This window comes from Sinocyclocheilus rhinocerous, unplaced genomic scaffold (genome assembly GCF_001515625.1).
Source record: "Sinocyclocheilus rhinocerous isolate Xijiao unplaced genomic scaffold, SAMN03320098_v1.1 scaffold25, whole genome shotgun sequence".
In the NCBI taxonomy this organism is placed as follows: domain Eukaryota; kingdom Metazoa; phylum Chordata; class Actinopteri; order Cypriniformes; family Cyprinidae; genus Sinocyclocheilus; species Sinocyclocheilus rhinocerous.
Genome location: NW_015647048.1, coordinates 716,509 through 728,894, shown reverse-complemented (window position 1 = coordinate 728,894; position 12,386 = coordinate 716,509). Strand labels below are relative to the sequence as shown.

Sequence of the window (12,386 nt, the reverse complement as noted above, 5' to 3'; positions counted from 1 at the left end):
AAAAAAAAAAAAAGTTCGGTGACACTTTCTATGAAGCCCATATTTATAACACATTATAAGAGTATTCTTAAGGCATTATAATGAATGCATAATGCATTATAAAAAAAACAACAACTTATAATATGTTATTTCATCTCATAAATAATCATAACAATAATTATAATACATTATAAAACTTTGTGGTTATAACTTTTATGAGTATGATTATTTATAACACGCAATAAACACCATGTTAAATCCACTTAATTTATAATGGATTATAAGTTTCATATCTTGACATTATTTATTTAAGATCTACAGTATCTTACTGATATTACTATAAATATAGTTAAAATCAAATGTGCCTTATTACACTTTCATCTGATCAGATATCTGATCTTATGGCTGTTTAAGAAAAAAAATATTTTTATTTTTATTGTTGTTGTCGTTGTTGTTTATAAGTGGTCTTTGTCTGCTCATTAAAACTGTTGTTATGATTACTCATGAAATGATACAACATATTATAAGTTTTTTTTATAATACATTATGCATTCTTTATAATGCCTTAAGAACACTCTTATTATAATGCATTATAAATGTGGGCTTCGTAGAAAGTGTTACCAAAAGTTATTTTTTTTTAAAAGAGTGGCTTTAAGGCACAACGTTGTTTTTATCGTCTCTTTTAGCAAAACTTGTATATTTAAATGCATGAAAATGTAGATGCTGTTGTAAATGTCACTTTTTAAAACCGTTGTTCCATTATTACCCCTTGGCAGATTTTGACCAAAATACATTGAAAACAAAAATAAGGCTTTAAGCTTTAGCTCTTAGATCTCTTGCTTTCACATCAAAAGAGAAATGAATGTCAGAAATCACAACACTCAATGCTGCATCTGTAGGAAAGGAACTCTCATCTTTCAGTTAAAAGCGTCAATTTTAGTATAAGGTAATGAAGAAGCTTTTTCTTTTTAATGGCACAAGTTAATTTTCTTGAGAACAGTGTTCATTGTTAAAGAGAAAACATTTTCTGCTTGCATTAGACAATACACTTTTTTGTTCTCTGCCTCTCATTTGAAAATTATATGATGCGGTACAAATACAGCTTTGCAGAGTTAGTTGGCCTGAGGTGCATTGGAAAACTTTGAAACCATCTTCTCAGTTCACTCTCTTTTATGTGCACAATGTCTCGTTTTAATTAAATTACCTCGCATTGACTTAATGAAACAGTCCTTCATTTCCATCTGGCAGAAGAATGTGAGAACCTCAATGTGAGAAGCAATTTCATGCAATGCAGAGTTAGTTGGCCTGAGGTGCATTGGAAAACTTTGAAACCATCTTCTCAGTTCACTCTCTTTTATGTGCACAATGTCTCGTTTTAATTAAATTACCTCGCATTGGCTTAATGAAACAGTCCTTCATTTCCATCTGGCAGAAGAATGTGAGAACCTGAATGTGAGAAGCAATTTCATGCAACTGCCATTGTCTCATGTTTTGTTTAAAAAAATAAAAAAAAACGCCAAATGGCACACATCTTTCTGCTTTCTTTCTTCATTCAGTGTTGGACGTGTACGTGTTGAGCACCGATGGCCAAATTCAGGACTTCAGGTTTCCACAGACCAGCAAAAGAGGAGCCACGATTCAGCTCTCAGCAAACATGGTCAAACTAAACAGTAAAAACGGTAAATAAAAGCGAGGTTATAGTCATTTCAAATGCTTTAATGGGAGAACTTCTAAGATGCTTAGTTAATCAAGTCCTGGTCTGTAGGACATGATGAAGGCATAACACACTCTGCACAAGTACTTAGTCAGTGCATTGCAAGCTTTACATACATTGCATGCTTTCTTGTGTTGCTGTATCTGTAACAAATGTCAGTACTCAAGGGCACTGTTGAATATTCTTCCACATGTTGTTACTCTGCTCGCTCAGTGTTCCCTTCAATCTGTTGCTCCACTTAACCTGAAAGAGAAAGTTCAAAATAAGAAAAAGATGCCATAAGCTATGTTTCCATCACCCTATTTCCATAATTTTGAAGTACCGCATGAGAAACGAGTGATGGAAACGCCAAATTTCGAATAAAAATCCCTTAATTCGCAAAAAAGTTTTTACGCTCGCTTGAGGTGGATTTTGACTTTTGCGTAAAAGGGTTGATGTGAATAATGGGAGATGGAAATGCATTTTGCGAATAAATTCCTCCAAGCGCATCAAAAAAGTCACGTGACTTTGCGCTATGAGACGGCAAAACCTGACTAATGAAATGTTGTTATGGTCATTCGGAAATGCCCGAGCAAAGTATTTCTGTATAATTGCCTCCCAGAAATGTCTTACACGACTGCGTTCCCAAACAGCTGACATTCACCTCAGAAAGCAATGACCGCGTTCATTGTGTTTCGTCTTTCTCGTGCAAGTAATTTATTATATATGAAAATTATTATATTCTCCTACTTTTCTTAGTGATTTATACTGCCAGTTTATCAGGAAGTGTCGATTTTGTTCTCTTTGACTTGTTGGATGGAAACAATGCTTGTTTGCATATGTTTTATGCGATATTCCAGTTTTGCGCATACGTTAAATTTGCAACTTTGGATGGAAACCCGACTATAGATGTTTTATTATGACCCTAAGGCCATTTAAAGATATTTTTCTATCAAAATCCAGCAAGTACTAATGGTCTTCTCCTATCATTTATTTACTCAAGGTGTTGCCAAGTTGGTTTTTGTCCTTTATAAGCACTTGGGGCATTTTCTTAGTACGGAGAACGCCACGGTGAGGCTGATGGGAGAGGGCGGAGTCAGAAACCACAGCCTGACTGTCAACTCCCACATACTCTCCGCCTCCATCAACAAAGAATCCAGCCGCGTGTTCGTGTCCGAACCACTCATCTTCACTCTGGCGCATTTGGATGTAAGAACTTAAATGCTTAATTAAAGACATTTTTCTCATTTTATTTTTAGATATTTTGTCTTTTTGAATACTGTGCTGTGGAAAGGTGTTTGTCCCCCTCTTGATTTCTTCTGTTTGTGTGTATATCTCATACTAAATAGTTTCAGAAATGAAAACAAAATCTAACATAAAATAAAGGCAACCCGAGTAAGCACAAAATACAGTTTTTAAATGATGATGTTATTTATTGAAGCAAAAAAGTTATCTTATACCAACTCGACCTGTGTGAATATGTATATGCCCCTGTAGTTACTAATTCCCAAATCTATGAAACGGCATTTATAATGGGGTTAAGCTGGACTAGAACTTTTTCAGTAGCATGAAGTTGGGTAAAAGTTTTGTTAAATTTTTTCAGCCGTTTAATATAGTCTTAGTCCTGTGTCAAATGTCCTTTTTATTATTATTTTATTTTATATTTAGTCATAAAGTAAAACATTGGGTGAAAAAATTGTCCTTTTAGAAGAGAAGCTCTGGTAGAGGGATTTAAAAAAAAAATCTTTTTTTTTATAGAAAATGTACACTTTCTAAATGTACACTTATTTTCTCAATCTTATTTTATCAACAGTATTTAATGTTGATATGGTCACAGTTAATGCTTAATGATGTCAGTGTCTCGTCTTAGTCATAGGAAACAAAAGTCGTTAGCGAATATTTTTTGTCATATTTTTCATTAACAAAATTAACACTACTTAAAGGGTCTTACCCAGTAACACACTATGGCAAATGTAAAAGAAATTCCAGAAATGATGAGGAAGAAGGTGATTCAAATATGTCAGTCATTTAAGTTTAATTGGGCAATTACCTTTTCACATTGGTGAGAGGTGTAAGACAACTTTTATGCTTCAATAAAAAAGCGTTTGATCAGATTGCCTTTGATTCAAGTTGTATTTTGTTTGAAGATCTAAAACTATTTCCTATGACTTATACACAAAAACAACAAATCATGTTGGGGGTAAATACATTTTCACAGCACTGTATTTATATGAAACGGGTGCTGAAAAAAAGTGAAGGGCCAGAGTAAGGCCAATCTATATGCTTCAAATCTAATGAGAAGAAAGGTTTAAAAAATGTTAAAGTTTCGATAGAATTCCTGGTACTTGGAATGTATTTTGAATAATCAAGTAATCAGTGCCTTCTGATTCTAGGATGGAGTTAAAATTAGAGCCTTAAAAACATTGTTAAACAAAAGCAAAGAACATTCTTGTGAATCAGCCTTGTTTATTAATAGAGATTGTTGATCAAGGAAAACATAATGTTTGGGTATAAAAGGTTTAAATCACAAAACCTTGCAGATGTCACCTGTCATATTCATGTTTCTCCATTTATCAGACTGAGAACTACTTCAATCCAAACTGCTCATTTTGGAACTATTCTGAGCGGAGCATGACAGGATACTGGTCAACACAAGGCTGCAAACTCCTCGCGACAAACAAAACTCACACCACTTGCTCCTGCAGTCACCTGACTAACTTTGCAATCCTGATGGCCCATCGAGATGCACACGCGGTGAGTATCAGTCGCTCCCAGACCTGCCCTGTGGTGGGACATCCGGTTAAGGAATCAGGAAATTAACATATCAGCTTAGGGTTGCAAAGAAGTGGAAAATTTCCGTTAAAGGGTTAGGTCACCCAAAAATGAAAATTCTGTCATTAATTACTCACCCTCGTGTCGTTCCAAACCCGTAAGACCTCCGTTCATCTTCGGAACACAAATTAAGATATTTTTGATGGAATCTGAGAGCTCTCTGACCCTCCCATAGACAGCAAGGGTACTACCACGATCAACGTCCAGAAACGTAACAAGGAGATCGGTAAAATAATCCATGTGACATCAGGGGTTCAACTGTAGTATTACAAAGCTACGAAAATACTTTTTGTGTGCAAAAGAAAAAAAAAAAAAAACTTTATTCAACAATTCGTCATCTCCGCGTCACCCTAGCGCCATTTTGGAGAGTATCCACTGAACGCAAACAGCGTATGCTGTTCTGTGTCAAGCGCACCACACGGATATGTTGTTTTCGTTTAAATCAAAGCACAAACAACGTAGAAAACGTATCCGTGTGACGCAGCTGACACGGAAGTTTCAGGAAATTTAAAATGTCCACCCCTTTGCAACCCTACTTCAGTTAGTAATTATAAGTCACCAGCTACTCTTCAGAGCCCATTTTCAGCTTTCTACATGCTGGTACTGTATATATTGAGTCTCTTGAGTTTCCAGAATGTAATTTTCTTCTGCTGATACAGTAGAATTAATTGGACATAATTTGTGTTCTTCACGGCAACAGCAACTTATCTCTACAAGAGAACAAATTAATATATTGTGGCACTTTCTTAATATAATTCTTAATCTACTTTGATGAATGAATCTCTTGTGTCGCTAGTAGGTTTCTGGGAACAATGCAATTATGTCAGTATGACATATCAGTAGTAATAGTTTGATAGCACCAAACATTATATGATATGATAGCATAGCAGTCATTTAAGCTGTAATAAATGTGGCAATTATTGGTTTTGTGGTGCAACTACTTACATGGTCTTGGTCCACAAACTTACCTAATCACTGCAACTGCAGTTGTGGATAGAAATATAACCATTATGACAGCAGAATCATATTTTCTGACTGCATATAGCATATTACATAGATATCAGGAATATAAAAAAATTATCCCCTTCCTACTTAAGCTTTTTCTTTAAACAATATAATCATGATGCACACGATTTGCTGTGCTCCTGAAAAAAAATCTTTATTGGAAGTACTGTAATTACTAGAGTGTCAAAGTTGTGTTGTTAGTAAGGTAGTGAAATGGAAACCATTGATTTCACGAATGGAAATCAAGCCAAGTAAATATCACATTATTTTCATAGTTTGAACAAATCGAACGGATAATTGAACCAGTGCCTACAGTGCTGGAGGAGCCAATTAAAAGCATTGGATGCTAGTCTGATGTAAACCTAAACAACATGCAAGTACAACAAATAAGGGAGAATATAATCACTGGCCTCGAGCATATCAACAGTACTGCTCTAATAGGAAAGAAAGGGCAACTGACCAAATTGGAGGCACCAGATTTGCAGCTGCCCTGTCTTTCTGGCCAATTACCTTGTTCGAAGTCGCCCTTTCACAGGTCAGCAAGCTAGAGTGTTTGATTAGCTCACATATGAGAAGTGGCTCGGATTACCAAGATATGTCATCAGGATAGGACTGTATGGAAACGGGGTTCTTTCACTCCCAATTACAAGCCTTATGGAGGAATACAAATGTGCTAAAGTTAGGTTAGACATGATACTCAAACAGTCCTGCTCTATCCCTAGTAATGGAAGGAAATGCAATCCACCATCAGCGGATGCAAAATCACCCGTTGACATCGGGTTAATGTAGGCTAGGTACAACATGGAAGAGGGGTTTTGGGCAAGGAACAAACAAGCCCACCTTTTAAAATGGCAACACCAGCTGACAACTTGTGGTGGATGAGATGCGCCAATCAAGAATTCTAGAATCGCTAAATCCATATCTCAAACCAAGCAAGACAGCTGGATGAGATGGGAGGGTATTGAGAAGAAAATAACTACCTGCAAAGACCTGTGGAATATGGTGGAAGATAGAATGAGTTTTCTCATCTGTGCCACAGATGAGGTTCTTCCTTCTCCCATAAACCTAAACTGGACTAAGCACAAAGAGCAACAACCAATGCTATGCCACAGAATGCCCAGTCAACCCAAACAATTCTAATATCATTGCTTCGAGAGGGAGCGTAAGGAAAAGCAGACACCTTGCTTCCTAAAGCTGGCCCACAGGATGCCACAAGGGCATAGATGATGCACATTGACCTAGACCAGAAACTTACCTTTCCCATGGAAATCGCCAGCACCAACCTGAGGTCAAATCTTCTTCTCCGGTCCAGATTACAGCAATATGTCTTCATTGTCCATATTCTTTAGTAGGACACTGAGGTACATGCCATGCCAACCTCACAGCAGAAGCAGATATTTGAGACTGGAACATCAAAGTGTGCCCAGTTGAGTTGAGATACAAAGGATCCATCCCCTACACCACAGCAAAGCTCCTGAGGCTACTGAGAATTAGAGGACAGTCCAGCAGGCAGACAGTAAAGGCATTCACAGAGCCCACGGAGCAAAGCAATCATTTACTATGGCTGAAAAAGGACACCACCTGGACCAACAATTGACCATAAGAGACCAGGGCTGCGTTTCTCAAAAGCATAGTGAGATAAATTGATTGTACAGACCATTGGTGGCAATGGGTCTATGATCTACGTAGGCTTACAATGCTTTTGGGAAACGCAGCCCTGGTCATGCGTCATGGCAGTCGTGCACTCGGAGCAGTCATTGACTATGACTGAAAAGTAAGGACCACCTGGAACAACAATTGAGCACCATAAGAAACCAAAAAGTGGCAAGGAGACATAAACCCAAACCTAAACAGCTCACTGCTTGTTAAACTAGTTGTTGCTCCTCAGAGTGTTAATATTTGCATCATGGCAGTCTTGCAATCAGAGAAACAGCTAAACATCAAGAAACATTGATAAACTAGATGTCAAGAACGACTAGCTGTAAACATACATCAGGGTCTGAAGAGACTGTGGTGGGCCTGTGGTGTATTATGAGTACGGAAAACACCCAAGGATGCTGAGGTACACAACTGACGATGTGTCTCAACAAAAGCTTTTAACCTTCTGCCCAGCATCAGATCATTCATGCATACAGCCTTTTCAGTAAATGTATCATTTTGTTGTTGTTGCTGTTGTTTAGATGTGTAAACAGAACCTGTCAGTGTTATAACATCTTTAGCTTCTTAAAAAATGCTCCGTATTGATGCTGTGTGTAAACAAAGGCATAAGATAGATTATTCAAACGCTAGGAAGTTAGGACATTCGGAGTTAAAATGTCTGCTGTCAAACACTCGGTCTATACCAGACATTAGCTTCCATTTTAATCAATAGCTGTCTCTACTGGAAGTGATCACTGCAGTGCATTGACATTACAGTTTCAACAGCATTTTGTTGCTAATTATGCGAATGATAGAAAAGCGTATAAAAGATAGCCACTGTATGTGTCCAGCAGATGTATACAGTGTAAGATCTTTTTTTTGTGCATTTTTTAGAGGTTACAGTTAGTCTCTACACATTCAAAAAAAAAAAAAAAGGTAATTACCAATGATTCAATTCTGACAAGTGATGTTCAAGTCAAGTAATTGTTGATGCTAATGTTTTTTTTTTTTTTCAAGGGTGTGGGAAGCGTTCACGAGCTCCTGCTGACAGTTATCACACGAATGGGCATCGCCGTTTCACTTGTCTGCCTTGCCATTAGCATCTTCACCTTCTGCTTCTTCCGTGGCCTCCAGAGTGATCGCAACACCATCCACAAGAACCTCTGCATCAACCTCTTCATCGCAGAGCTTCTGTTTCTTGTGGGCATCAACATGACCGAACCTCCGGTGGGTAAATGTTTTTTAGTACGTGTGATTCTGCTAAGCACTCTTGGGGTGGGGGGGTTTGGTGTGAAAAGGGCGCATTTCAACCCTAGTAAGCTGCCTATATTTTTAGGCATCGTAGGCATCAAACCATAGGCAGTTTTGTTTCATTCTTTTTGTTATTTTATTACTGTTAAGTTATTTATTGGCATCTATGGTTCCATGAAGAATCTTTAACATCCATGGAATCTTTCCCTGAAAAGAAAAATGGTTCTTTTAAGAAATGTTCGCTTAAAGGTTCTTTGGGGAACCCAAAATGTTTCTTCTATGGCATCGCTGTGAAAACCCTCTTTTGGGACCTTAATTTTTAGTTTAGGGTTTAGGATTGCCTAGCCCTGTGTTAGAGGTTTTTGATGATTTATGATTTTGTTTTGACCCAAATAACTTTTTGGTGAATACATTTCTTATAAACAAAGCTGTTCTTATAAAAACAGCTTTGCAGACTAAACTCCTCTAATCTCTTTCCTCTCAGATTGTGTGTTCTGTGATTGCTGGAGTTCTGCATTTCTTCTTTCTTTCTGCATTTGCCTGGATGTGTTTGGAGGCCGTTCAGTTGTTCCTCATGCTTGTGGAGGTCTTTGAGAGTGAATTCTCTAGACGAAAATACTATTACGCATCTGGCTACCTGTTGCCCTGTGTGGTGGTTGGCATTTCGGCAGCCATCGACTATAAGAGCTATGGGACGAGGAAAGCGTGAGTAATGTTTTATCTTGTTTGATCTTTGTTTTATTGAAAACTTGAGAATATTTTTTACCTAAATTAGTGCTAGTTTTAGTTATGGTACAAAAATGGTATTGAATTCATCATTACATTTTGGTATTGACATCTGAAATTTTAAAACACAATTAAATACCTGTATTGTGATACTGTCACTGTAAAATAAAAGTACTTTTATCATCATAATGCTTTGGTCATACCGTCCAATTTTACATCCAATAATCTCTGATCATGTCATGTTAGCTAAGTTGACATCCCTTTAAGTGAGCCTCCAAGGCTTTAATGTGATTGGTTTATGAGGCACACATGACCCAAATTGACCGTTAATGCTTTCTCCAATGATAGATCTCTCCATATAATAAAATCTCTAATTAAAGTTCCAAAATGTGGTTATCACTGTCAAACCTCACAAAGTTTGTGGCAGCCTGAGTGTAGTCTTTCCATTAGACAAAGCAATTATTTATGGCAGTGTTTCCCAACACTCTTTCTGGAGGCACACCAACACTACTTATTTTCGAACTCTTCCTAATTAAATACACCTGATTCAACTCATTAGTGTAAGACCTGAAATTGATGGGTTAGAAAATGGAGACATCCAAAATGTGGCATGCCTCCGGAAACAGGGTTGGGAAACGCTGATTTAGGGGAATTCATTCCCTCCAATGAAAGTGGTTGTCACTCTCGAAACTTTGCAGTGTGTTCATGGCTTTAAGTAATTGCCTCCATGGTGGTTATTTCTCTCTTTTTTTCCTTCTTTCCAGCTGTTGGTTGAGGGTTGATAATCATTTCATTTGGAGTTTCATTGGCCCCGTTACGTTCATCATTATGGTAAGTTTTGGACATTTCCCATGAATACCTTTATTTATGTGTATAGAATTTGCCCTGGAAATGTTACAGAATTTTGAAATTACGCACAGTGATGTAGTACTTCCTGTTGGCCAGTGATGAGAGATTTCTTTCACACGATTGCCATATTTTCATGGTGTTGTGGTTCTTTGCTATGAGTTGAATTGTGAGATATGTTTCGCAGTGTCCCTAGTTTCTTGAGGTATTTGACTGTACCCAACCGAATGTATGCTTTGTTCGCATGTCTTGGTAATGTACACTTTTCAGATAAATGCTGATCTTTGGATCTTTCTATTCATTAAAGAATTCTGGAAAAAGTACTCAACTGTTTTAAATAATAATAATAATAATAATAATAATAAATGTTTTCTGAGCAGCAAATCAGCATATTAGAATGATTTCTGAAGGATCATGTGACACTGAAGACTGGAGTAATGATGCTGAAAAATCAGCTTTGATCACAGGAATAAATTACATTTTAAAATATATTCAAATAGAAAGCAGTTATTTTAAATAGTAAAAATATTTCACAATATTACTGCTGAATTTTGGATCAAATAAATGCAGGCTTGGTGAGCAGAAGAGAATTCTTTAAAAAACATTAAAAATCTTACTGTTCAAAAACTTTTGACTGGTAATGAATGCTGCATTCTAATAGATCAGTGTAATATATGCTTTCTTCCCATTGGTTGATAATTTATGCTATTTTATTTTGATTGGTCAGTAATGTATACTGTGTTCCCATTGGTCAGTTTTCATTTATAGAGTGAAACTTCTTCCATTTAATAATTATTGAGGCCACTGTGCTTCACCTGACCTGTGACTCGACACATTCCTGTCTTTGAGTGTTGTAAGCAGTACCTTTGATGTACCTCATGGCTTGATCTCATATGCATCTTCAATGAAGAATGAAGGGAGTGCTCTCTGAATCCACTGTCACAAGTCAGGACTACAGGGACTTACAGTACAGCTTTGGATATATAAAGTTGTAACTATACTGATACGACTTATGGCATCACTATAGGCATAATTTTACTTGCTGAGAATGTCTTTTTCACTATGAAAAGTAGAAAAAAAAACATTTTCTAAAATTAAATGCCCTGAAATGCAGAGATACTGAAGTGTGCAGTCAGTGCTGTTTAATTAATACATGCACATGCATCAGAACAAGAAACAGTTACACCTAATCCATCCATGTTCCTCCTATCTTGCAGAGATCACGTTCTGTAACCTGGAATTTAACACAAATGAGTGGATTGCATATCTAGGTCAAGTTTTACCCCAAAAGCAAAGCTAAAAACCTTTGTGTAGGACCATTTCTTTCTTTATGTATTTCAATATGACATTACATTCTCCCTCAAATTGTCATTAATGACAATTTTGGCACTTTATCGCAAAATATCTTGTGTGACATTTTCATGACAGTCAAGCAGATCCTCCCTCCCCTGTGCCCTTCAACATGAAATACTGAAATATACTTCAACAGGCTCAGTCAGCCAGCAGGGTAACATGTCTCTGAACACAAGCTGGCTGATATTAAACTTGTGCTTGTGGCTCTATTTTGGGGAATGGAAGGGAGGCACAGAGGTGCTTCGGCTGGCCTTGTGCCGTCCCTGGCTGTCTCATCAGATCTGTGTCATCACTCCCAGCTGTGTTAAATGCATTCCTGGCCTCTCCACACATGCCGGAGCGAAGCGGCTCCTGGTGGCTCAGCAGCAACATAATCAATGATCTAACAGACCCCACCTCTCTCTCGCTCTATGAATCCTCCCATCTCTTTTCCTTGTGTCCGTTGACCTGCTTCTCCTTTCATTAGTAACCTCTACTTCCACAAGTCTGGGTTTTCATACTACTTTTTTGTGCTGCAGGCATGAATTATACCTTAAATCAAAAAGAGAGGTATACTGTTTCTTTTCAGACATGTTCAGACGTATTATTTTTGCCTGGCAGAAGGAAGGACCTGAGCCAAACAGGGTCCAGAGATGTGGAAAACCATGTTTTTTCACTATATACAGATAATTAAATTGGACTTTTATCTGATTCATCAAAGAAATAGAATAATTCATAATCAAAATAATTAACTACACCGTGGTGCTAGCAATACCAAGAGAACAATGAGTTTGATTCCCAGGGAATGCATGAACTGATCAAATGTGACCCTGGAGCACAAAACCAGTCATAAGTGTCATTTTTTTAAAAATTGAGATTTATACATAATCTGAAAGATGAATAGATAAGCTTACAATGATGTATTGTTTGTTAGGATAGGACAATATTTGGCCGAGATACAGCTATTTGAAAATCTGGAATCTGAGGGTGCAAAAAAAAATAAATATTGAGAAAATGAAGTCCTTAGCAATGCATATTGCTAATCAAAAATTAAGTTTTAATATATTTACGGTAGGAAATTTAC

General features: G+C 37.1%; 1 pseudogene; it reads left to right on the top strand.

Annotated features, from left to right (window-relative positions):
* Positions 1 to 12,386, top strand: part of LOC107708602 (adhesion G protein-coupled receptor L2-like) — a 112,857-nt pseudogene that overhangs the window by 83,697 nt on the left and 16,774 nt on the right.